The sequence below is a fragment of the Thamnophis elegans genome, chromosome 10, assembly GCF_009769535.1.
Source record: "Thamnophis elegans isolate rThaEle1 chromosome 10, rThaEle1.pri, whole genome shotgun sequence".
NCBI lineage: Eukaryota > Metazoa > Chordata > Lepidosauria > Squamata > Colubridae > Thamnophis > Thamnophis elegans.
The window spans coordinates 41411379-41435156 of NC_045550.1; positions in this window are offsets into that span (position 1 = coordinate 41411379).

Sequence of the window (23778 nt, forward strand, 5' to 3'; positions counted from 1 at the left end):
AACTGTTTTGAGAAAGGAAAACAAAAAGAGATATCCTTAACCCTTTCCTAACTGTAGTTTGTTCTATCACCTAACTGCCTCTTGTCTACATTCTACATCTCTATTTGTATCCTCGGAAGAGGAATGTTCCTAAAAAAGGAATTTTCAGAAGGAAAACAAACCATAGGAGGAATGATGTTTTCTCCAATGCTTTTCTATTCAAGAATTGGACATGAAACCTATTGGTGCAGAGAGGTATTCAGCCAGTTCTGTCTTGATTCTGGCGAATTGGTAGCAGAAATTTTGAGTAGTTCGGAGAACTGACAAATACCACCTCTAGCCGGTTCCACCCCCCCCCCATCTATTTGCTGCTTCCGAGTCCAAGCTGATTGGCTGGGTCTTCTTATGTTGCCCTGCCCCGGAGAATTGGAGGGAAAGCAGTTTAGTGGGGTGGGGAGGGAATGGGGATTTTTCAGTATCCTTCCCCTGCCACATCCACCAAGCCATACCCTGCCCACAGAACTGGTAGTAAAAAATTTTGAATCCCACCACTGTGTTGGTTCAAAAATTCCTTTGTAGAATTTATTAGATTGGAAAATTTTTGGAGCTAAGTGGGAGGTTTTATAATCAAAGTAAGGTAGCAAGAGGTGAGAGTTTGGAGGTGAGGAACAACATTCTCCTATCACTCATGTTTCTACCTGCTGAATTGCATGTGTCCTATTGGTTATGTTTCCTAAGGTTGCTAGGAATGGCATTTTAGCAACATTTATTTCCAATATATTGCCACACATTGCCAGTCTCTTACATAAAAATGCAGGTAGTCCTCCTCTTACTACCACGATTGAACCCCAATTTTCTGTTCTTAAGTGAGTTTTGCCCCATTTTTAAGATCTTTCTTGACACAATTGTTAGGTGAATCACTGTAGTTGTTAATTTAGTAGTTTGGTTGTTAAGTGAATCTGGCTTCCCCATTGACTTTGCTTGTCAGGAGATTGTAAAAGGTGTTCACATGACCCCAGGACACTCCAACCATCAAGCACCTGACCTTTAATCACATGATCATGGAGATGCAGCAACTATGATGCAGTCCTAAATCACGTTTTTCAGTCCCATTGTAACTTTGGTGAGTAAATGAACTGTTGTACGTTGAAGACAACTATTCTTTATAGTTCAAATATTTGCATCATGCCATTATGAACTAATTATTTGGTGTATATTAAAATCAATTTATGTTTACCTTTCATTGAGTAACATTGAGAAAGAATTCTTGTAGAAAAAATATGACAAAGCGGATTATGGGATTATGGGAAATATGTAAATATGAAGTTAACTGCTGAACGTTATGAAATAGCATATAATGGATACAAAGCAAGTATGAAATTAAATGAAATGCTTATTGAATGGTTTGACAGTAAACAGGGAATAAGACAAGGATGATGATTGTTTTATGTGTTTATGGATAGATAGATAATATGTAAGGAATACCTTAGAGATTAGGAATGGCTGGGTGGTGAATTAATATGGATGGAAACAAAAGTGATTGAAATAAAAAGTATGAAAAGACTGTAAATTCAAATGAAGTGGATAGGAAACTCTTTGTCATAGGTTCTACCACCCATAGCTTGAATCCAAACTCATTCTGGCTGCTCTGGGTAGTTTGTTTTTGTTTGTATGTGTGTGTGGACAGCTGGATTCAGAAAATAAATATTTTTTTCCGGGAACAAGTCATACTCAATACCTTGAAGGAGGTGAGATATGACCTCTTCTGAGAAGGTCTTCCCTAACTTCAACATTTTTGATCAAGCACTATCCTATGTCCAATCTTTCTTTTTTGGGAGTGGTTTATTTATTTTTTATGCCACCCATCTCACTGATACAGGTGACTTTGGCCACTTGCAATATAAGAAAAACTTTTAAAAAGATAATACAAAACAGTTAAAATTAAGAAAGCTGAAATAGAAAGCTAAAAATCAAGAGGATAGGTATGACATGGAGGTGGGGATTTTTTCTGTACTCTGTCATCCACCCCCAATATAACGTGCCCCTATTAGGTCCCAGGCCCACCAGCACAGCCAAATTTTCAGATTCTTCTTGAAGACCAGGACTGTGGAGACAGATCTTACCTCCCATAGTATAATATTTTAGATGGTGGGAACCACAGAAGAAAAATCTTTCTGGACCCCACCAGCTGAATTTTTTTTGTGAAATGCGATCTGAAGTCGATGTCTTCCACTGGGAGGAGGATGGTGGGCCAGTCCCACTGTGGTAAGGTCTTTAAAGATAACTATAAATACTTTGAATATCCAATTATATATTTATAACCTGTGCCAGGCAAGAGACACTAAAGATCTCAAGCCAGAAACTGGAGAATATGGCTTTCCAGATGGAATTAAATAAATTTACGATGAATTCTGGCAAGATGGAAATGTTGTTTGTCAAGCAACCACCTAGTGTCCCACTCCAGTTTTTAGCCCAGATGAGGTGTTCTCCCTAATTTATGGCTACTACTAGATTCAGAGATGGAAGATTTTCTCCAGGTTTGGAAGTACAATGGTTGAAATCCTATGCAGTGCTGCATGTCCTGGCACTAATAACTTATGCCTCTATCCTACTATTGTGGACTATTGCAATATTCTTGATACTGGGCTGTCCTTGAAAACTACTTAAAAAGTGCAGAATAGTACAGAATACAGCAGCCCACATTCTAATAGTGAGAGCTTCTACAGCTGCATAATATTATTGGCATTGCATCAATTTCTGATGGTTTCATGAATACAATTCAGAGTGCTAGTTTTAATCTTTAATCTGTTAGGCTGGCTCCTGGGTATTTGCAGAACTGTCAGCTGATCATGTATTCTCACTAAGGTTGGGAATGCTTAAGTCAGGGGTCTTGAAAGAATGTTTTTCTTTGAAAGGTCTTTTCAGAACAGTTTCCTAGCAGAAGTCTGACTGTTACCTTATTGAGAATCCTTTATGCTGTGAACATTTTGCCTTGGGCATCAGTAGTTTAGTAATCACTACTACTGACGTGGGTTTGGCACTGTTTTTTATTATTGTGTTAAGATACAATTTTATTGCTTTTAGTTTGGTTTTATTGTATGTTATGACAGCTATGTTGTAAATCTGGTAAATCTGGTAATGTGTGTTCTGTAAATAATGAAAAAAATATGACTGGGACTAAGATATGAAAACTATTGGTCTTGTATTTTTATTGATTAGAAAGTCAGTCAAAATATAAAAATAAGAATACATTCATAAAAAATACTTGGTTTATTTCTGTATTGATTGTAGATTTATTCTATCAAATAACCAGGGTGGGACAACATTTATATTGGAAAATAGTAGTATTTTAAAAACAATGGAAGTGATTTAAGTGATGTGAAATGGAGATGAAAGAAGACAAGATGATTGGTGTGTTTAGATGAAGTAGCACCGCTTTGCTCTCAATTGGCTCATAGAATTTAACAATTGGCTCTTACAAGGCAGTTTAAGCTGGCTCCAGGACAAAGGGAGCACAGGAGATGTGACCAGTGAAGTGTGACCTTAATAGAGGGGAAGTTGATTTGTTTAGCCATTTTTCATTGATGGAGGAATTATCTGAATGCAAAAGAGGTCATTAAACCTTGAAGAGACTGATTACACCTATTTTAGCTTCTTCTTCTTCCATACTACAAAAATCACACTGCTGAAAATGGATGATTTACAACTGAATTTCATCTGCATTAACCAAGGGTATGCAGACTGCTGGAAACTGCAAAAGTTAGATAGGTATGCACCCACCCTTTGCTTTGCAAAGTTCCTCCTCCTGGTTTAGAACTATCTTATATTTACATATAATAAATATTCACATATTTATTTCAAAGTTTTGTGAACAAGGTGTTGGTGATTAATTTCTAAAAAATGTGTAGAACCATTCAATTTCATTGAACATATTGAGACTACTAAATTTCTTTACCAATTTTCATATTTCTTCTATTAACGGGCAACTTGACAACATTTCCGAGATATAGGTGATCGTTGCTTAATGACCACTCATTCAGAAACTGTTAGAATTAGTAACAATGCTGAATGAGTGGTATTTAGGCCTGATTCCTAAGATTCTGGCCATTACAACCTCCCCATGGTCACATGATTGTGATCTTGGCATTTAATGCCTAGCTCATGGTTATGACATTGTGGTGTCCCATAATTATGTGGTTGCCATTTATGACTTTATTTGTTGCCTTCTGACAATTGCCAAGTCAACTGGGAAGGCAAGCAGGAGGTCACAAATAGCAATAGCACTTAGACTTATATACTACTTCATAGTGCTTTACAGATCTCTCGAAGCAGTTTACATAGTTAGTATATTGCCCCCAACAATCTGGGTGCTCATTTTACTGACCTCAGATGAATGGAAGGCTGAGACAGTCTTGAGCAGCTCAGAAATGAATTCCTGGAGTGAGCAGTGAGTTAGCCTGCAGTACTGCATTATAACCACTGTGCTACCATGGCTCAAATGATGACCATGCGACACTTGTGCTTAATACCGTATTTCCCCGAAAATACGACATGTCCTGCTAATAAGCCCAGGCCTGGTTTTTGCCTGGTTTTTGAGGTAGGTGTAAATATACACCCTTCCCCGAAAATAAGTCAAAGTGAAAGGGTGCCATGGCAGTACAGGAAGAAGCCCTTCCCTTTTCCGGTCATTTGAGAATCAGCCAGAGAGAAGGAAGAATGAGCTCTGCGAGGAGATGCTGCTGACACTGCTGCCTGCAAAGACAGACAGAGCAAAGTTCATTGAAGATCTCTCCGGCTATCCCACAAGACTATCTGAAAGTGGAGGGGGGGGATATTTCCTGCACATTGGCAGCGGCGTCTTCTCACAAGGCTTCTTCCGACACCCCCAGTTATATGGATTTCCATGCCTTCCTTAACGGGATGTTGCTTCGAACCTGGGACATTGGGAGAAGCCCTGTGAGGAGACGCCACTGCCAATGTGCAGGAAATCCCCTCCTGCAGATCATCCTTTCAAAATGTAGTTTCAACAGGATGAAGAGGTGGCTGGAGGCAACATTTGCATTGGGTTGACTTTTCTTTGCAATGCGGACAATCTGGGAGCAAGAGATTTAGGAAGCCTGGGCTGGCATGGGTCCATTTCTCCAGTGAAGCATCTGATTCATCCCCAGGGGTGAACGTTTCACCCTTCGTTATCTCTCTGCCCTGGCTTGGAAGCTGCAGAGGAAGCCTGCTTTGTCCAGTGAGGGACGGGGGAGAAGTGACAGCAAGTGAGTCACCTCTTGCTCCACACCTCTCTCTTCTCCCCCACCCCAGCTGCCACCCATCTCACTAAAGAGACGGTGGGGAAGGGAAGCAGCCTGGATTCTGTTAGCATTGGGGCAGGGTGGGAGGAGTTGGGCTGCGAGACATGCGTCCTACTAGAGAAGTGCAGCTCTGTTGTGTTCGTCACTGTTTTGTCTATGGAAGTTGATTTTTTTTACAGGGTGCTTCCCTGGACAAAACAGTGAGAAACACGATGGAGCTGCAAGACTTGGGTAGGACGCGTGTCTCGCAGCCCAACTCCTCCCACCCCGCCCCAATGCTAACAGAATCCAGGCTGCTTCCCTTCCCCACTGCCTCTTTAGTGAGACAGGTGGCAGGTGGGGTGGAGGAGAAGTGAGAGGTGTGGAGCGAGACATGGCTTCTCTTGTAGTCTCTTCTCCCCCACTCGCTGGGCATGGCAGGCTTCCTCTGCAGCTTCCAAACCGGGGCAGAGGGGAGGCAAAACGCTCACCCCTGGGAATGAATCAGATGCTTCATTGGAGAAACTGCCCAACACCAACCCAGGCTTCCTAAATCTCTCACTCCCCAGATTGTCTCCCTCGCAAAGAAAGCCCAACCTGATGCAGGGCGGTGACAGGACACGTTAGAGCAGTGCCGGCCAGCCGCTTGGCCGGTGCAAATAAGACCCTCCCCCGATAATAAGACCAAGGCCATATTTCGTGGGTCAAAATAAAATAAGACCCTGTCTTATTTTTGGGGAAACACGGTATGATCCATGGTGATTTGCCAAGGGAGTGGGAATGCTAAAACTGCCATTGCTAAGCAGCATGTTCACTAATAGTAATGCTGAACAGCTGTACCATTTAGCAATGGCAATACTGGTCACTTGTTAATGCTACTTGTACTCAACTTGAAGTAGCTAATTTAACCCTAATAGGATTAACCTGGCCTAAGAATGTCACATAAGTAACCTAGATGGCTACAAAACAATATTTATTGCATACTGTTGCATACTAGGATGCAATGTAGTTTAATTCTAATGCTTTTTCTGTCCATCTTATATTTTTAGCAGAATTTTTTTTGCATTTCAATTTATGGTCTTGTAGTTTAGCAATTATTGTTGCATTTCTTCCCTGAAAATTGTTAGCTCTCCATTTAATTCACACACCCTTTTTCTGGATCTACTTAATTGAAAGAGAAATGCTGGGAAGATTGATATTATGGCATGCAGTAGCAGCAACCCACTACAAAGTCTTGTGCAGTCCATAAAGCAGAAATGTTTATATGTTGAGTGTGATAACGAAAATCTTCAGAGAGTCTAAAAAGATCCCAGGTCTTAGCATAGAGCAAGGGTTAGAGTTATCCTGTCTTGGTTTGTGTGTCAGCATTGTCCAATCCTGTGAAATTTTGCTTATTTTTTCAAATTATATTTTACTGCTTGAAATGCTGTGAGTTCTGTGCATACATGATACTATGATGCCTTCAAATTATAGCTTGGACATCTCTTATGAAAAAATGTAAAATTCATTTGGGGAATGCATTATCTGTGTAATAATATTCTGTATTTAGTTAAAAAGCAACCTACTCACTGCTTCTCTCAATTTCCATTTGAATTACAATTCACTAACCACAAATTGGATGCCCTAAGTAATAACAATACAACTGTAAGGAACAGTGATAAATTCTTTGCTGGGGAATATAAATGATAAATATCCATGGCTGATATATCTTTCTTTTTTAACTCTCAGCAATGGGGTGGAAATGTTCTCTATCACTTAGAAGGAGTGACAAATTTAGAAGAACTTGTTTATTCATAGTTTCCATAGCTCTGATCAAGTATGTATTAAATCAAGGAGAAAATTCCCAGTACAAGAAATAATACATCTTCCTACTGATGAGTGTTAGCTGAAATTGATAGTTGGTGTGATTTATTATATAATTTTGGAAACAAATTGATTAAGTCATAACATTCATTTAAGAAGCGAGACCTATTTTCATTTTCCATGTCCTCCTTCCTGTTATGATACATGGAATTCAATATTGAGTTGGCAGGACTATTTCTTATGTAACAAGGATTTGAGTTGAATAATTCCCTTATTTATTTTATTTTATTTATGCATCAAATTTAGAAACTTCCTCTCTCATTCGCAGGGCAACTCTTATTCCTGGTGTGTCTTCCCTAACCTTTATTAACTTCATTTTTAAAATACTTCCTGGCAATTGTTCAATGAGAAATATGTCAGAGTCACATTGGCATCCATCAGGGGAGATCAGCCAGGAGAACAGATACCCCTCTGAACAAGTCACTATACAGATTCTTTCCTAGCTTACATTTTAAAAAACAGCTAGTCTCTTGCACTTTTTAATGCCCAAGATATAAGGTATGGTAATTTATACCAAGGCTACATGTATTATTGCTAGCTATTCTGTGAAAATCAGCCTGATTCAAATAAAATAAGGCATGATTTGATATGAGTCTTTGACTTGGGATTTGAGGATAAAAGACTTCTGGAAAAGCAATTGCAAACTAAAGCCAGCTCTGTAAAGTGGGAAGCTGACTGATAATCACAGCAGAAAAAGGAACTGGAAAAGAATGGTTTCCTTAAATTCCTATCCAGAAGAGGAGAGGATTGCCCATAGGCTCCATACAGATGTGCCCATGTCAAGACTGTAAATTTAGTGATTTTTGCTGGGTTTCAGAACTCTTGAGTGAGCTTTGCCAAAGCCATGGTTCAGCATCTTCAAAGGGATTCACCCTCTTCCTCCCATATTTGGGCATACCAGGGGTTGTGACTTTAAATATATACCTTTCTGCACCTGATAACTGCAGCAAGACTGTTGGTGGCGCAATATTGGAAGAAGGAAGACTTGCCTACAATCCAAGAATGGACATTGAAAGTAACAAACTTAGCTGAAATGGCTAAAATATCGGCATATCTCAAAGATCATTCAAATGAGATATATAAACGAGATTGGAAAAAATGGATTGACTATATACAAAATAAATACGGGACTAAGAAATTCCAGTTAGCCTATGCTTAAGATCAGAAGTGATTTAAACTGTTAAAAGTCAGTTCAGTAAGAAGAAGCTAAGGTCAATCTAGAATGTCATTAATTTCTTTATTTCTTTTTTCTCAATAGATTTTAGACTGTGTTAGTTAAAAATCCATACCGTGTACGGGTTCTGGGAAGTCGGGGGGGGGAAGGAGGAGGGGGGGTGGGGGGTGGAGGGAGGGAGGGGTACACACAACAACAAAAAAATTGTACTTCAATGTCTTAATGATTGACAAATGATGACATATTTGTGTTTTTTTTAAAGAAAAATAAAAAAGTTCTGTTCGGAAATATATACCTTTCTCCCTGGCTCAGCTGATAAGGAGAGGAACTCTGTGGCTTAATGGTTAACACATCGGCCTAAGATGCAATACAGCACAGGTTCCAATCCCAGTAAGGGTATGGCTAGCTGATGAGAGCTAAATAGCTTGAAATAGATCTATACTAATCTCCCTTTATTTATTTATCAGCACAAATACCGTATTTTCACGACCAAAAGCCGCACCGGATTATAAGCCGCAGTATCAATTAACGTTAATTTTTCAAACTTTTTCCACATATAAAGCGCACCGGGTTATAAGCTGCACGTTTCCCGACGCTTCTGGACATCTGTTGCAGTCGCGAGGAGCGGAGAAGAGCGCGAAGGTTCTTGGCGCTCCAGGAAGCCGCGAAAGCAGCTGGGAGAGGCGCACGGCTTGGTTTATCCTCCCTGGACATCGCAGCAGCAGCTCCAAGCGCACCGATCTCAGTGTTTTTCGCATCGGGGCATGCTCTTGCAGCACACCCCGATGCGAAAAACACTGAGATCAGTGAGTTTGGGGCTGCTACTGCGACATCCAGGGAGGAGAAACCAAACCGCGCGCCTCTCCCAGCTGCTTTCGCGGCTTCCTGGAGCGCCAAGAACCTTCGCGCTCTTCTCCGCTCCTCGCGACTGCAATAGATGTCCAGAAGCAGCTTTTGGGGCTAATGGGGATTGGATTTCCAGCTCGATAGCCCCTGCCGCTTCTGGACGTCTATTGCAGTTGTGAGGAGCCGAGGAGAGTGTGGAGAAGAGCGCGAAGGTTCTTGGCACTCCAGGAAGCCGCGAAAGCAGCTGGGAGAGGCGCACGGCTTGGTTTATCCTCCCTGGACGTCGCAGCAGCAGCCCCAAGCGCACCGATCTCTGTGTTTTTCGCATCGGGGGCCCTGATGAAATGTTCTGGATGAGAGAAAAAGCACAGTAAGACAAAACCTTGAAGGATGATTACCAGGGACAACCGGAAAGAAGAAAAGATCGTAATTAAACGAGAAGATCCACTAATATTGAATGGAGAAAAGTATTTCAACTTTAGAAGAATTCAAATATACTTGGCAACAATGTTTTTCTTAATTAGGACTGAATTATGACTCTTTAAGTTCAGATACAGGAAAAGAAGAGTTTTTGTTGCATTTTTAAAGAAGGTGAAAATGAAAACCTCTGTTATTCAAATTGAGAGGAGATGAAAAACAGATGATAAGAAATTAATTTGTGGTACACCATTTTAAGTATTTAATATATTTTTTCTTGCAGCTCCACATGGGAATTTTTGATGAAAGGGAAAGTTATTTCTTCCTACATTTTTTCTTCTGATTTTTTATTTTTTATATATTTTCCCTTTTCAGCTTTTTCTTTTTTTCTCTCTGCGCTTTTTACCTTTTCTTGTTTGTAATTTGAATTTTTTTCCCCAGCTTCAATAAAAATATTATTAAGAAGAAATTTGAGAATACGTTAATGTTACTGAAACCATGGGAAGATTCAATTTGAATTGGAAAAGATTAGAATGTTTGTAAACACTCCAGGTTTTGGTAGAATAATGTGAAAACCATAAGAATAGTAACTTTTTTCTGAACATCACCCCTGCCTTTTTCAATTGGACATGTATAAAAATGGCTTTCACATACCCGTTTAAGACACAAGCAGTTAGCAAGCAAGCAGTTAGACTTATATACCGCTTCATAGGGCTTTCAGCCCTCTCTAAGCGGTTTACAGAGTCAGCATATTGCCCCCAACAATCCGGGTCCTCACAGATAGTAGACATGAGAAAAGAACAGCATAGCAGCCTCTACAAAGTCAAGCATGATCAGAGTTGCATTTATTTACTTCATTTAAAAAAAAATCAACAACAGTCTAAAAATAAGTTCTTAATAATCCATTTGCTGTTCTGGAATGCCACACTTGACATGATTCTGAAAAATTATGTCCCCTGTTCCAGGAGATTTAGCAAAGTGGTTGGCAAGCTCTGATCCTTCCAAAAAGGCCTTCCTTATCACTGGTTTTACTGGGACATTTGTCTGGCCAGGACAAATCAGCAAAGCTGAATGCAACCTGAGTCAAAACCTGGAAATATGACCCCCTGACTTTCCCTTATGGAGTGGTGTCGTGTGGTTTGTTTGTTTTAAAAATGTTCACAATACTACACATATTTTAAAAATCTCATTAGATTACCTGGGAAGCTTGGTTCTCTTGGGATGACCCATCTGATTAATTGCAGGACTTAGGTATTTCCAATACCCCTCTTCTCCCTCTCACATCTCTCTTTTTCTCTCATGTATTATCTATATATGTATTATATCTGAGGTAGCTAAAGCAGCAGAAGTAGGTTGGCACATTAAGATTCTGTGTCCTATGTCAGCAGGTCACAGAGAAGGAAGGAAGCTGTAGCTGAACAAATGGCATTAGAGTCTGCCTGCCATGCATTCCTGAAAACCATTAATGGCTTAGGTGAGAGTCTGAAAATTAAGCCTGGCATCCTTTCACCTATTGTGAAGAAATGTAAACCTGCCCCTGACCTAATGAACTGATTAGCCTTGATGCTACATTCAGAATTATGCAATCCAAGTTGAATTCCAAGTAATGGGGACAGAATCAGTATTATATTGACAGAATACAATGTTTAAGTCAGTGGCTAGCCACGTTAAAAGGTTGAATCAAAGTAATGCTAGTCTTGGCATACCAGAAGATATCTGGTAGGCAGAGAATGTAATGAATTTATAAAATTAATTGGCCAGGTAGTTGTGTTAGTGTCATGGTTCACCCCCAACTAAAGAAGACTCCAAAGCATAGATTCGTGAAAGTTCCATTTTATTAGAGATGTTATATTGGCACATCTGGGAAAACCCAAATCTGAGAGTTCTGATTTTTTCCCACCCAAAAGAAAGTCAGACCACAAACCACATGGTCCAATCATTTTAACAACCCAACTGGAGACAACCTCCCCCCCAAGTCATTGCCATCCAGGTGCAGGCTGAGTGTCCTTGACTCTCATAGAAAGAATATTGTTATGGCTAATCCTCCACTGGTTCCTTGCAATTCCCCCTCCTGTTTTTCCATGCACTAAATGTAACAGCCCTGAAGCTCCAGCGAAAAAGATGGCTTCCAGGACTGACGGTTAGTGATCTAGAGTAAATTACACCAGCTACCCTCCCTTTAGCATTCTTCATATATAGATGTGCAGTTCAAAGTTGTGTATTTTCTGTACAACCCAAGAGGTAGGAGTAAAACTATTAAATCAGGGAAGCACTTTGAAGCTTTGTGATTTTATTTTTTTCATCACAGCTTTGATCCATAAATCTGCTGTGAAGATGGTTTGACAGAATTTTAGCTGAATTAAAGCCTTGCTTCAAAGTTAATCCTTCAAAATTTTCTCCTAGTTATCACTATTCTGACCATTTTTCCAAATGCCACCTCCTGCTTTTCAATCCTTTTTTTTGCTAGAATAAAAAGTGCAAGCGTTGATTGATATTACAGATTTGGAAAAGGAACTTCATTGTTCTTTTTTTTTTTTTTTTACAAAAACACCTGTTGGGAAGTGTTTGCTCACTACCAAATAAATAAAGTTTTTTTTAAAAAAAATCATAAATTCAATTGGTGTAATTGTTAATCAAATTTTGCTGTATCTATCCAGAAATAAAAGGTAGGAAGAAAACTGTGTATCTGCAATATTATTGTTTTGATAGCTTTAGTGCATGCAAAGGAAGCCCATGGTACCTGTTGCAAAATGTATGACCTAGCAACTTTGGATTATTCTAGTCATGCTAGATAATTTAGGACTCAGCCACTTTGCCATATCATTTTGCTTATGTCTCATCTGTTAGACTGGAGAAAAGTATGTCAAGGTACAAACTACTATTCCCACTATCTGTTTTTTTCTACCATGCAATAGCAATAGCACTTAGACTTATATACCACTTTATAGTGCTTTACAGCCCTCTCTAAGTGGTTTACAGCATATTGCCTCCAACAATCTGGGTCCTTATTTTACTGACCTCAGAAGGATGTAAGGCTGAGTCAACCTTGAGCCTGGTGAGATTTGAACTGCCAAATTGCAGGCAGCTGGAAGTCAGGAGAAGCAGACTGAAGTACTACACTCTAACCACTGCACCACTGTGGTTCATATCCTTATAGAAAATAATAAATAGGCTACATTCTAAGCAGCAACTGGTATATTTTGGGAGGTAGAACCAATAGAATCAGAGAGTGTTCCTTAGCCAGATCCTGAGATCACAATCCTGCCAGAATTTGAGGAGAACCTTATCCAATGATGTTTTTGATCCAAAAGCATTACTTGAGTCACTGAAAAACATGGTTGAAAAACACAAGGCAAAGTTTTCAAGGAAATTGATATCTCCATTTGCAAATAAATTCCATCTAGAACAGAGGTAGTATTCAGCCAGTCGTCATCGGTTTGGGTGAACCGGTAGCGGCGGCTGCAGGAGGCTCCACCCACTCACCCCAACGTAATACATGACCTTCTGCATATGCACAGAAGGTGGCACATGCAGTGAAGCATTTGCAAACTGGTAGGGAAGATAAGTAAATCCCACCACTGATCTAGAAGCTTGAAACTAATAACTTAAAATGAAATGATGCTTCAATCCCACAGAAAGACTAATATTCTAATATGCTTTGACCATTCAGATAGAGGAAGCTACTACTGAAAGAAGCAGAAAAAGACTGCCATGGGAGAGGAAGTTGCTGTCTGCCAATTGAAGCATATTCTCTACCAGCTATCGTATCTACTTTCCACTCTGAGCTTGTCCTTTGTTATATCAGCTAGTCTCCTCCATCATATCCTGCTAGACCTCCAGATGTAGCGCTGTAGAGAAACTTTTTATATCACTTCATGTACTGAGTGGATTCAGGAATCAAAAGCTCTTAATGCTTGTTGGGAAGAAAAAGAAAGGTATGGATTATCTCATTGCCACATTTCTGAATGGTGAACATTTTGCTTTTTCAGTGAGACCTCTGTGACCCCTTTCCAGATGTATTCATAGATGCATAGGCATTTACATGATCCTGGCAGAATAAGACCAATATTGTTATTAAATGAAATAAACATGGTAGAGACAGAGGAAGTAGTGGAAATAGTTTATTTTCATGGTTTCATCTATCTTTATCCACTTTTGTTTGTTAGTAGCTGATATACCTAGCAGTAGATCAGAAAAAAACATTGTATTGTAAAAATTCTGATAAAGGTGGCTGTAAACAAGACCAAATACTGAAAGAATTCAGAAAAAAGTATTTATGTATATATCTATGAGATTAATACCTTCCTTTTTCTTCCAAAAATAAACTCAAAACTATGGACAATTCATTGATCTGCTTTCTGACTACACCTATGTCTGGTCTGCATTTGGCTTATTTTTTTATTCAGTCCAGGACATATATCAAATACTATTTTAGGGCTTGAACAATTTAATGGGATTTAAATCCTTTAGAATTTTAACCATAAATAAAACAAGTTTACTCATTGAAAAGATGTTGGTAGGAAGGGACGGTGTTATAGAGTCAGTTTCTCCAAATCAACCTATGTATCATGAGAAAATTGGAACATTGCAGCTACTAGAATTGGGAGATGTTATTTCTAGTATTATCAGGCTTGCCTTTTATTTGATATTATGAAATATTCAATCAGGCACACCATCTGCAGTTTCAGAAATATAGTTTCAATAGTGTTCATGTTCATAACATTCAAATAATGGACAGGTTGTATTATGTTAAACCAATGAAGGAAATGGCTGATCAGCTGCTTGAAAAGTGAATTCATTAAACACTGTGGGAGATTTTGCTTTTAAAACTCAGTTCACACATGATTTGATCAAATCTTTGAAATGAACACACTTGCCAAGTTGGATTGTTGATTCAGAACAAAATGTTGAATAAAATTTGAATATGTTTGCTTCAAATGGAACTGTCAAATTAAGTTTGATTTTCTGAAGTGCTTCGGTACCAACTAAAAATGATGTTTTAATCAAACTCATTTAAATTTTCCAAATCAGATTAAATCAACATTTTGAAACAGACTGGAGCTAATCTGTTTCTCTCTATGAAATACATGCATTTCTTCCTACCAACAAAAGATATTCATCATAAATTCTGAGACTGCTGTTTACAAATGCTCATCAAGAAATCTAAGATGAAAGTCACTTAGCTAGTTGGGCCAAACTCAATATAATATAGCTTCTTTTGTTCCTGTTTTAGCGATAGGAAATTTTACTTACAAATCATGTGAAGTTGTAAAATTTATAAAACCTGTAATGTTGAAAAGTACTCAGTACATTCTCAAGACTGCTATGGTACATTTCTGACCCCAAATATTTTACCAAGTATGCATTAGATATTGGATACATGTGCTATTAAAGGTGTACACTATGTTTACAAGTTAAAATCATGTTCTACTTTGCAATTCCTGCATCCATGGAAAAATTTCTGCAAAGACCTATCAAGATCAAAATGATTATCCAAGTAACAGCTAAAGCTCTTATTTCTGAGGTAGTGGTTGACTGATATTGGTTAAGTGAGAAGTTGGCTAAGTCAGATATTGATTTGTCAAGCTTTTGAAAGAAACTATGTTAATTTGTTGCCAGAGTGGAAAAATAGGGTCTTTTGGTATCTCAGTGATTTGTTTCTGTAAATTAAGAGAGTCAGTTTTGTGTGGTGGTTAAAGCACCAGACTAAAAAACAGGAGTTCATGAGTCCTTAGCCATAAAAGCCAACTGGGTGACCTTGAATAAATTACTGTATCTCAGTCCAACTGATTTCATAGGATTGTTGTGAGCAAAATAGGACAAAAGTGTGTGGGAGAAGTTCACCTCCTTGTATTATTGTAAAACTAATAATGGTGGAAAATGCATAAATAAATAATGTAATTATTATCTGATACATCCAATTTCAAAAGCACAATAATAGTACCTGTGAACAAAAACATTTTTCTCTATTTTCTCAGATCATTTTTCCATTTTCTGCCTGATAGTAGCAGCATGAGATTGAACTGTATTGGTAGAATGGATAGTGCCATTTCAGACTGTAAGTAAAGCAATTCCATGCTTAATTAACCTTATGAAAAATTTATCCTTTGATTGAAAAAAGTAAGACAGTAATGAAGGACCTTTCTGTAAGATGTTCCTTCTTTTAAATGCCAGTTTGAAACTGAAACATTCTGCAGTTTTAATCACACATGTAGAATGTTTGAAAGAAGCTAAAAGGAGAAAGATTTTCATGGCTAATCAGTGCCCCATGTAGAGTGCAGCATTTCTCAGGAAAAAAAAAAATCCAACTTTTTCCAAAGTATAGAAGAGCTTTGGAACCTCAAATCAAATTGTCACCTTAACATTATCATTAAAAGATCTGGCATCTTCTTTAGACAAAATACAGCTGGTCCTTGACTTAAACCACAATTGGGACTGGAATTTCAGTTGTTAAGTATGTGGTCATTAAGCAAGTCATCATGTGATCAGATCAGATTTTACCCTTGTAATTCTGGATCATCATTAAAACAATAATTGTTAAGTCAAGGAGTATCTGCAGGAGAATTCTAGTGTCAAAGCAGATACACATAAGTCATCTCAGGGAACAACAGCAGCAATGGCAGCTTGAGGTATTCTCATAAGGTGGAACAACACTGTCGGATCAGTAATAAGATATAATAGCATACTTAGGCTGTAAAAATTCAGATCACCACTAAATGTTAGCAATAAAGTTAAGAGATTTATATATTGTGGGAAAAATAGGAGGGGGAGGCTGTTGGCTATGTTCGTCACCTTGAATTATTTTTTAAAATAATAAAAGCAGGAAACAACAAACAAACAGACAAATTTTATTTATTTTTTCTTTTCTGGTTTCTCATGTTTATTTTATACTAAGAATGACTATTATGCTGCCCACACCAATGGTTGAATATGAAAAATGACCTTGATGGAGAAAGGCAGAAATAGGCCAAAAAGATTGGAACATTTTAAAGCCTAGAACACGGGGATAAAAGTTGGAAGTAGATCTTAGTCAGACAACTTCCTAATTTATTGGGATACAAGAAGAGAGAGAAGGTATAGTAGAGACTTACAAAGTTGTGTTATGATTGCTAATCTCCATTAAAGTAGCATTAGCCTTCATCTGAAGTTGATTTCCTGGCCTGATCTAGTGGGGATGGCATTAATTTCAGCATCTTTATCAATATGTGCTGAACCCATATCTGACCAAAATAAAGTTTGCTGTTCAAACAAAATAATCAAAAGTCTGACTCCTCCCCCAACCAAGTCAGGTGTCCCCTCCAAAACTGCCATTTTCCAGTCTAACACTAGTCAGTCATGTTCATTTATTATTTGTGGGCATGAAAGAAAAACTACTGCTCTATACTCTTATTGATCAGGAGCTAATATAAGAAAACAACCTTTATATATTTTCAGTGTAACTATTTGAGATTAAAAAGGGCCATTGGATTTTATGCTGTTTATTCAAAATATGTTAGGACTAGTCCGCATTCTGGTTTTCTTTCTTTTTCTAACTGACTTTCAGGATGTACTCCTGGCAACTTTATTAAAAGAAAACAAAACTTTCTTTTTAACCTTAGGTAATCACATGTACAGAACAATCAATATAGTGCTGCTAAGATTACAAATGCCTGGCAGGAGTCTCACCCAGAAAAATACACTCAAAGATGTTAGATTCTGGGTAGATCAGAAGGTTTTATTGATCTGCTAATAATATATAATCAATTCTAAGGTAAAGAAATACCCAATTGTGTACAAAATGTAATTTATTTTCCATGTACAAAAGACATGAATACTGAAAACAATAAACAGAGACACCAGGAATTTAGACTTCAAACACACACAGAAAATAAAAGAGATACCCTCAGTTCAATACTAAATTATTTACATATTTCTAACAAGACACACATTGCTTAAATCAGATTTCTCTCTAACTGAGTTTCTTCTATTCTCCCCCTCAGTAGATAGTAAGGATGTTTGCTTCTCTTTCTCCCATTTACCTCAGAGTCCACTGACGTTTTGGGAGGCTGTGGAAAATCTCTGAGTACCTGCTTATTGCCCAGTCATGCCGGTCATATCTTTCCTATGTGCTAAAATTCATGTCTGATATATTCAGCCTGAAAAATATAATTCCCATTTTGTGGCTTCATAAAACAACATTTAAAAAACTAGTCATCAGTAACATAAAGGGTGCATAAAGAAAAAAAGCAGCCCTGTTATAAACTTAGGTTTCAACTTGTGCTTAATAGGAGAGACATTGTGAATTCCGTAGCTCAGGGGTCACCACAATAGTGGTGGCTTGCAGGTGGTACGCCCCAGTATGGCATACTGGAGCCTGCCCGGAGCACTGGGTACCATTCTGGTATGGTGCTCCAGAGGGCCCCCCATTCCTTACCTATCTTTAAACTCTTTGGTGCTTCCGTGCACGCGCACAGCATATACAGTGCCTGTGCGATGCTACACCGAGCAGCTGGAGCATCGTGGAAGCTCGCGGAGGCATTGCTGGATGGTAAGACGCATACACATACTGCATGTATTCATGTGGAGGATGCCAGGCCCCATTGTAATCGTACTGGTTGCAACAGGATATGGAACCAACTACTAAACCACAGGGACAGCCCTGTTCCTAATTGATTCCAACTATGCCTCATTCCTATAGGAGGGAAGTAGACCTGTAGCTGATAAATAGAACCCCTACATCATATTTTTGTTTATTTTTAGAGAAAAATGAGAAGGTATATTCCTCTTATAGACCTGAAATGCTACATCTGGAATAGAGGACATTGCTATTCATGCTGATCTTAAAGTGTCATAATAAAATAATTGATACTAATTTCTCCATAGATGCATTACAGCAGTGGCATATACAAACTCAAGAATTGTATTTTCAAAGTATTTTAAAAATGTAAAGTATTGTTCAAAAAGTGAATGAAGATTAAATTTTTTCAAGTCTTTTCCCCATAACATTGTTACTGTATGCTTCTCTTATCATACAGTATTATACAAAGCCAAATAAACCTTTAAGCCAGCTAAGCACTCATTCTGTTAAAAATGTTAATTGCATAGAAAATGCCTAAAAGAATTTCTTATTTCTTGTTGCTTAATTAACAAAGTTAAGAATGCTTTGTGCTGCATTCTTAGCATCTCTGCATTCACAGGAAGTTTCCTACCTAGTTCAAGGGCTTCCAAGATTAGAGTCACATTTAAGTGAGAAGTTATAATAATTACCTTCTCAATCAGTGTACAAAGTAGGATCTGATACTTTCTGATGGTTATGCTATAGGCCAAGGACATCTGCTATAGAATCTATGATTGAGTTTCAATTCCCTATCCATCAGAGAATGTTTTTATATATTGACAATGACCAAAACCATACTACTTGCTTATAATCACTATTTATAAAACACAATTACTTCTCTAACATGCAGATTCTATGATATCCATTCATTGCTTTTGTCAGAAATGTTAATTTCTTCAAATCAGCCTGGAATTGTTTATTTGTTCAGTTTTTATGACTGACCAATCTCAGTCAATGACTCTTAGAATTAGCCCTTCATCCTCTCCCACTCATCCCCCAAACAGTCCCCATATCCAGTAATGGGATTTAGGTTAATTTGCAGGTGAACTTTTAATCCCAAGTGACACATTCATGATCACTAGCTAGCTTTTCCATGACAATGCTTTCTGTGAAATTCCCTACATTACATGTGGTATGTACCGTTATATGCTATGGGGTTTATAATACATTGCTGCCATTACTTTTAATGTAAGGAATACATCTATATTCCCTGAATGGCTATGAAAATCCTAATTATATGACAACATCAGCTTGGATGTTACATTCATTTTCAAGCTTTGGTAGTTATTGTACCCAAAAGCAAAGTTGAAAATGACCCTCAGAGATATTAAGAATTTCAGAAAAGAATATAGTAATCTTGAGAAAGCTCTAGTTTGGTAAATTCTGAGCATATTGTATGTATTGTAATTAATGTTGTGCTTTTCCATTTCCTTTACCATCTATATAATTCACACCTCACCTTTCTTTTGCGGATATTATATATCACTCATTGAAACATAAATATAAATCATGCTTTTGAAAAACAGACTGACAAAAATAGTTTTTATTATTAATAGTATTAAGTTTATAAGTACAACCAAAATAAAAACAAGAAAAAAACACAAAGAACAAGAAAAGCAAGAAAGGGATTTATAAACATCATACAATTACCCCTGAATGTTTTAAAATGACACTGGTAATAACAAATCTTAGAATATTTTATATGCTCCCAGAGTTTGGGCTAGGGTGATTGAAGCCCCTTGTAGGTTGTATGTTTGTTGTTGGATGGATTATCTCTCTTGTTTGGGTTGTGTATTGTTGTTCTTATATTGTACTGCCTAAAGTCATAGAATTACAGGGCTGGAAGAGTCGTTAGTGGTTTCTAAGTAAAAATAATAAAATAGTATTAAGAATAGTATTTGTATTAGTTATGTGGAACAGGCATCTTAAAACAGCAATTCCTTTTTATATAATAGTGGACCTGATTGAATATGAATGTATAATTTCCATAAATAATGAATGCAGGGGGTAAAAGAAGGTATAATAAAATCGTATTTCTTTAAGACTTGGACAAAGATGTCTTGTAAATGTTTTTAGAAATACTTTTTCTATAAGGCTAAATAGGGTAGGTTGGCTGCACTCCTATGTCATTTCTAAGCACTGTTTCCTTCACAGGAAGTTTAGTATGCATCTGTTGAAAACAAAAAAACCTCTCGAGGAAAATACATTTGGGAAGCACTTAAGACATAAATATAAAATATTTTGAATATAAACATATCTGTGATATTCAGAATCATTCTTCTAGAGCAGGGTGTCCAAACCTGGGAACTTTAAGACTTGTGGACTTCAACTTCCAGAATTCCCCAGTCAGCATGGCAGTTGAAGTCCACAAGTCTTAAAGTTCTCAAGTTTGGACATCCCTGTTCTAGAGCCTGTTCTGTGCAACATGTTAAGTGCATTTCTTTATGTACATGCTTGCTTATGAAGGACAGAACATGTTTATTATCTGCACATTACTTTTTAACTTTGCTTAATTTTTCAAACAACTTTGTTAAAATCACTTATCCAGATCATGTTATATGCAGATGGTGAGGGAGAGAAGAAAGGAACTATTGGTCATTCTTCAAGTCTACCTTTAATGACCGTGAGTGGCTTATAAATGAAAAGAGCATAACACATACACCAAAGATCACAATTTACCATTGCAAATAATAAATGAATATAGTCTGGTAAAGAGTCAGTTTGTGTGGTTAAGACACCCCACAAAAATAAGGAGACCATGAATCTACTTAGGCACAAAGACAGATAGGTCAATCACATTTCTCTCAGTCCAGAAAGGAAGTAATGGTAAAGCACTTCTGAAAAATCTTTCTAAGAAACCTTGCCAGAAGTAAAAAAACTGACTCAAAAGCATCAAAGCAATGCAGAACACGAACAGAGCAGGAACAGAGCAAAGCTGAGCAAAACCGATAAGATTGGAATCGGAAGTTTCAAAGCTTGTGATATGAAATTAACTGATCCTTCATTCTTTTTTTTAACCAGTTGATGATTTTCTTTGTTTAAGCAGAATTACTCAGGTTCATGGTAACTAGTAAAGATGAACACTTTTCATAAGTTTTAGCCCAAGGTATGATCTGACAGAACATTACATAACCCTTAATTTAAAAAGGCTTTCTTAATGGACTTGAGGACAAATCAGAGGCAAGATACAGACTTTGTTTCCTTTTGAGTAGTGCATGAAAACCACAAAGGATGTTCACCTTTTAATATTTTATTAGATCTTGATAGCTTTTGCTGGCAGAATTGATCTTTTTAAGAAAATGGAATATTGTCAAACCTTGGAGGTACAGAGGATTTTATGCTAAACTGGTTTATATTGAGAGAGAGAGGGAGGGAGGGATGGATGGATGGATGGATGGAGAGAGGGCGGGAGAGGGACAGACAGAAAAAGAGACAGAGAGTGTCAGCCAATATTTAAGTCTTAATACTTAGGGGACATTTCAGCTGTGGAAGCTTTTAAATCATGGTTTATAAACTACAGTGGGTAGGTTCATATATCATCCTAGCCCAAGCTTTTTTTAAAACTAGTCTGAATAAGATCCCTAAACTACAAGAACATGTCTACTTACTTTTCTTCTAAGAAGCTTAACAAGTGATAATTACTATGGCCTTCAAAGAAGGATTTGAGAATCACCACCAATTATAATATGGCAAATAGCTGATGTTGGAGAGTGAAGTTTCAAAACTCAACTCTTTGTACAGTTTTCTTGCTTGACAAGGTGCTCTAGCATTAGATAAGTGAAAGTCTACTTCATCCAGAGGTGGGCTCCTACCGGTTTGGCCTGGTAGTAATTAGGCCAACCAAGTACCCAAACTGGTTCTATTGTCGTCAGTGCCATCTTTATTTTTGGTTCTGGGCATGTGCAGAACAATCTCCATTGCAGAAATCTAATTCCCCCCCTTTTCTAATGTTCTGCACATGTGCAGACCTTTTTAGGTATAAATGTGATTTTTTTTGCACACCGATCCGGCAATAATGCTGGTAGCAACCCACCCCTGACTTCATCACTGATTAGACTGTGGGTGACAATACAGTAGGATGGAATCGGATTCTTAAAATATAAAACTTGTTTCACTACAAAGTGTAATTTGTTAAGTCTAATTTATTTGCTCACTCAGTCTTCTGCACTGCTTTCAAAATGTTCTTTCAACACCACTAATTATATAGCCATGTATAATTGTATCCTGTTGTTGGTCATCAATTTACCGTAAAACATCCACCAATGGTTTCTAAATGCCATTATATGAAATTGCTCATTCCCACAATGGTTCATGAAGATGTCAGAACTAGCAGAGAAGGGAAAATAATTTGTCTGATTAGAGAAAGATCAACAGCTACATTATTAGCAACTGGAAAGTCATCATGGATTTTTCCTGAAAAAAGAGAAATATGAACTTGTGATTTATGGGCTTGAAAAGTAGAAAGGATAACTTGTGGTGTAATCTTAAAGGAAATTATGATGTAACCTTAGAGAGAAAAGGTAAAATATAAATGTGTTAATGAAAACAGATCAGAACTTTTCTTTTTTCTTTTCCTTCTTTTTCTACCTGTAGTCCTGAACTTACAACAATTCATTTAGTGACTATTGAAAGTTACAACGTCACATAAAAGTGACTTATGATCAGGTGATTAAAATTAAGATGCTTGGCAATGTGTTTATGATAGTTGCAGTGTTCTAGGGTCATATTATGACCTTTTGCAGGCTTCTGACAAGCAAAGTCAAAGGAGGAATCAGAGTCACTTATCAATCATGTTACTATCTTAACAACTTAAATGATTCACTTAACTGTAGCAAGAAACATTGTAAAATGAGACAAAATTCATTTTACAGCTGTTTTGCTTAGCTATGGAAATTTGGGGGCTCAGTTCTAGTCAAAAGTGGAGGTATTTTCTTTCTTACTTATTCAGCATTCTTCCTTGTTTTTCTTTTCTAATATTTGTATTGTTTTTATATTGCTAAACATTTCATATATATAAGAAATTAGCTAATAGTGTCACCATGAAGTGGAGCTTATATAAAATCTGTCTTCAGAATCCCAGCAGTAATAGCTTATATTCTTTTTACTTTCCAGTTCAGAGCACTAAATCAGAAGGAACAAGTAATCACAGGTAATTGGTGGCTGAAATGACTTCCTTGATATGTAGAAACAAGCTCCATCAGGGTTTTGAGCATGATATCTTCTTGTAAAACAATTCAGATTTAAAAATGCAGTCATTTTCAGTGCTTTAGAATGAGAACCTTACTTGGAAAGAAGCTCCTTTAAGCTTTGAATGCTATGTGAAAGTCTACACATAGTGTTAATCTCTATAAGTCTAGTTTCTAGGATTTGTTTCTGCATAAAAAAATATAAGTGCTGCATTGGCAAACAAGGGACATCATTATGCTAAAATGTAACTCTTTTATGACAAAAGAATAATGTAGGTTATAACTTCTTAGGATCTGACAAAATGGAATCTTATTAGGTTTTTTTCACCCAAGCTGAACTTCAAAGCCAGAAGTGACCTTGAGTAACTTGTTAAAACTGGTGTGCCCAAGAAAAAAAGGAAATCTGTCTTCCACATAAGATTCCTCATTTTGTAG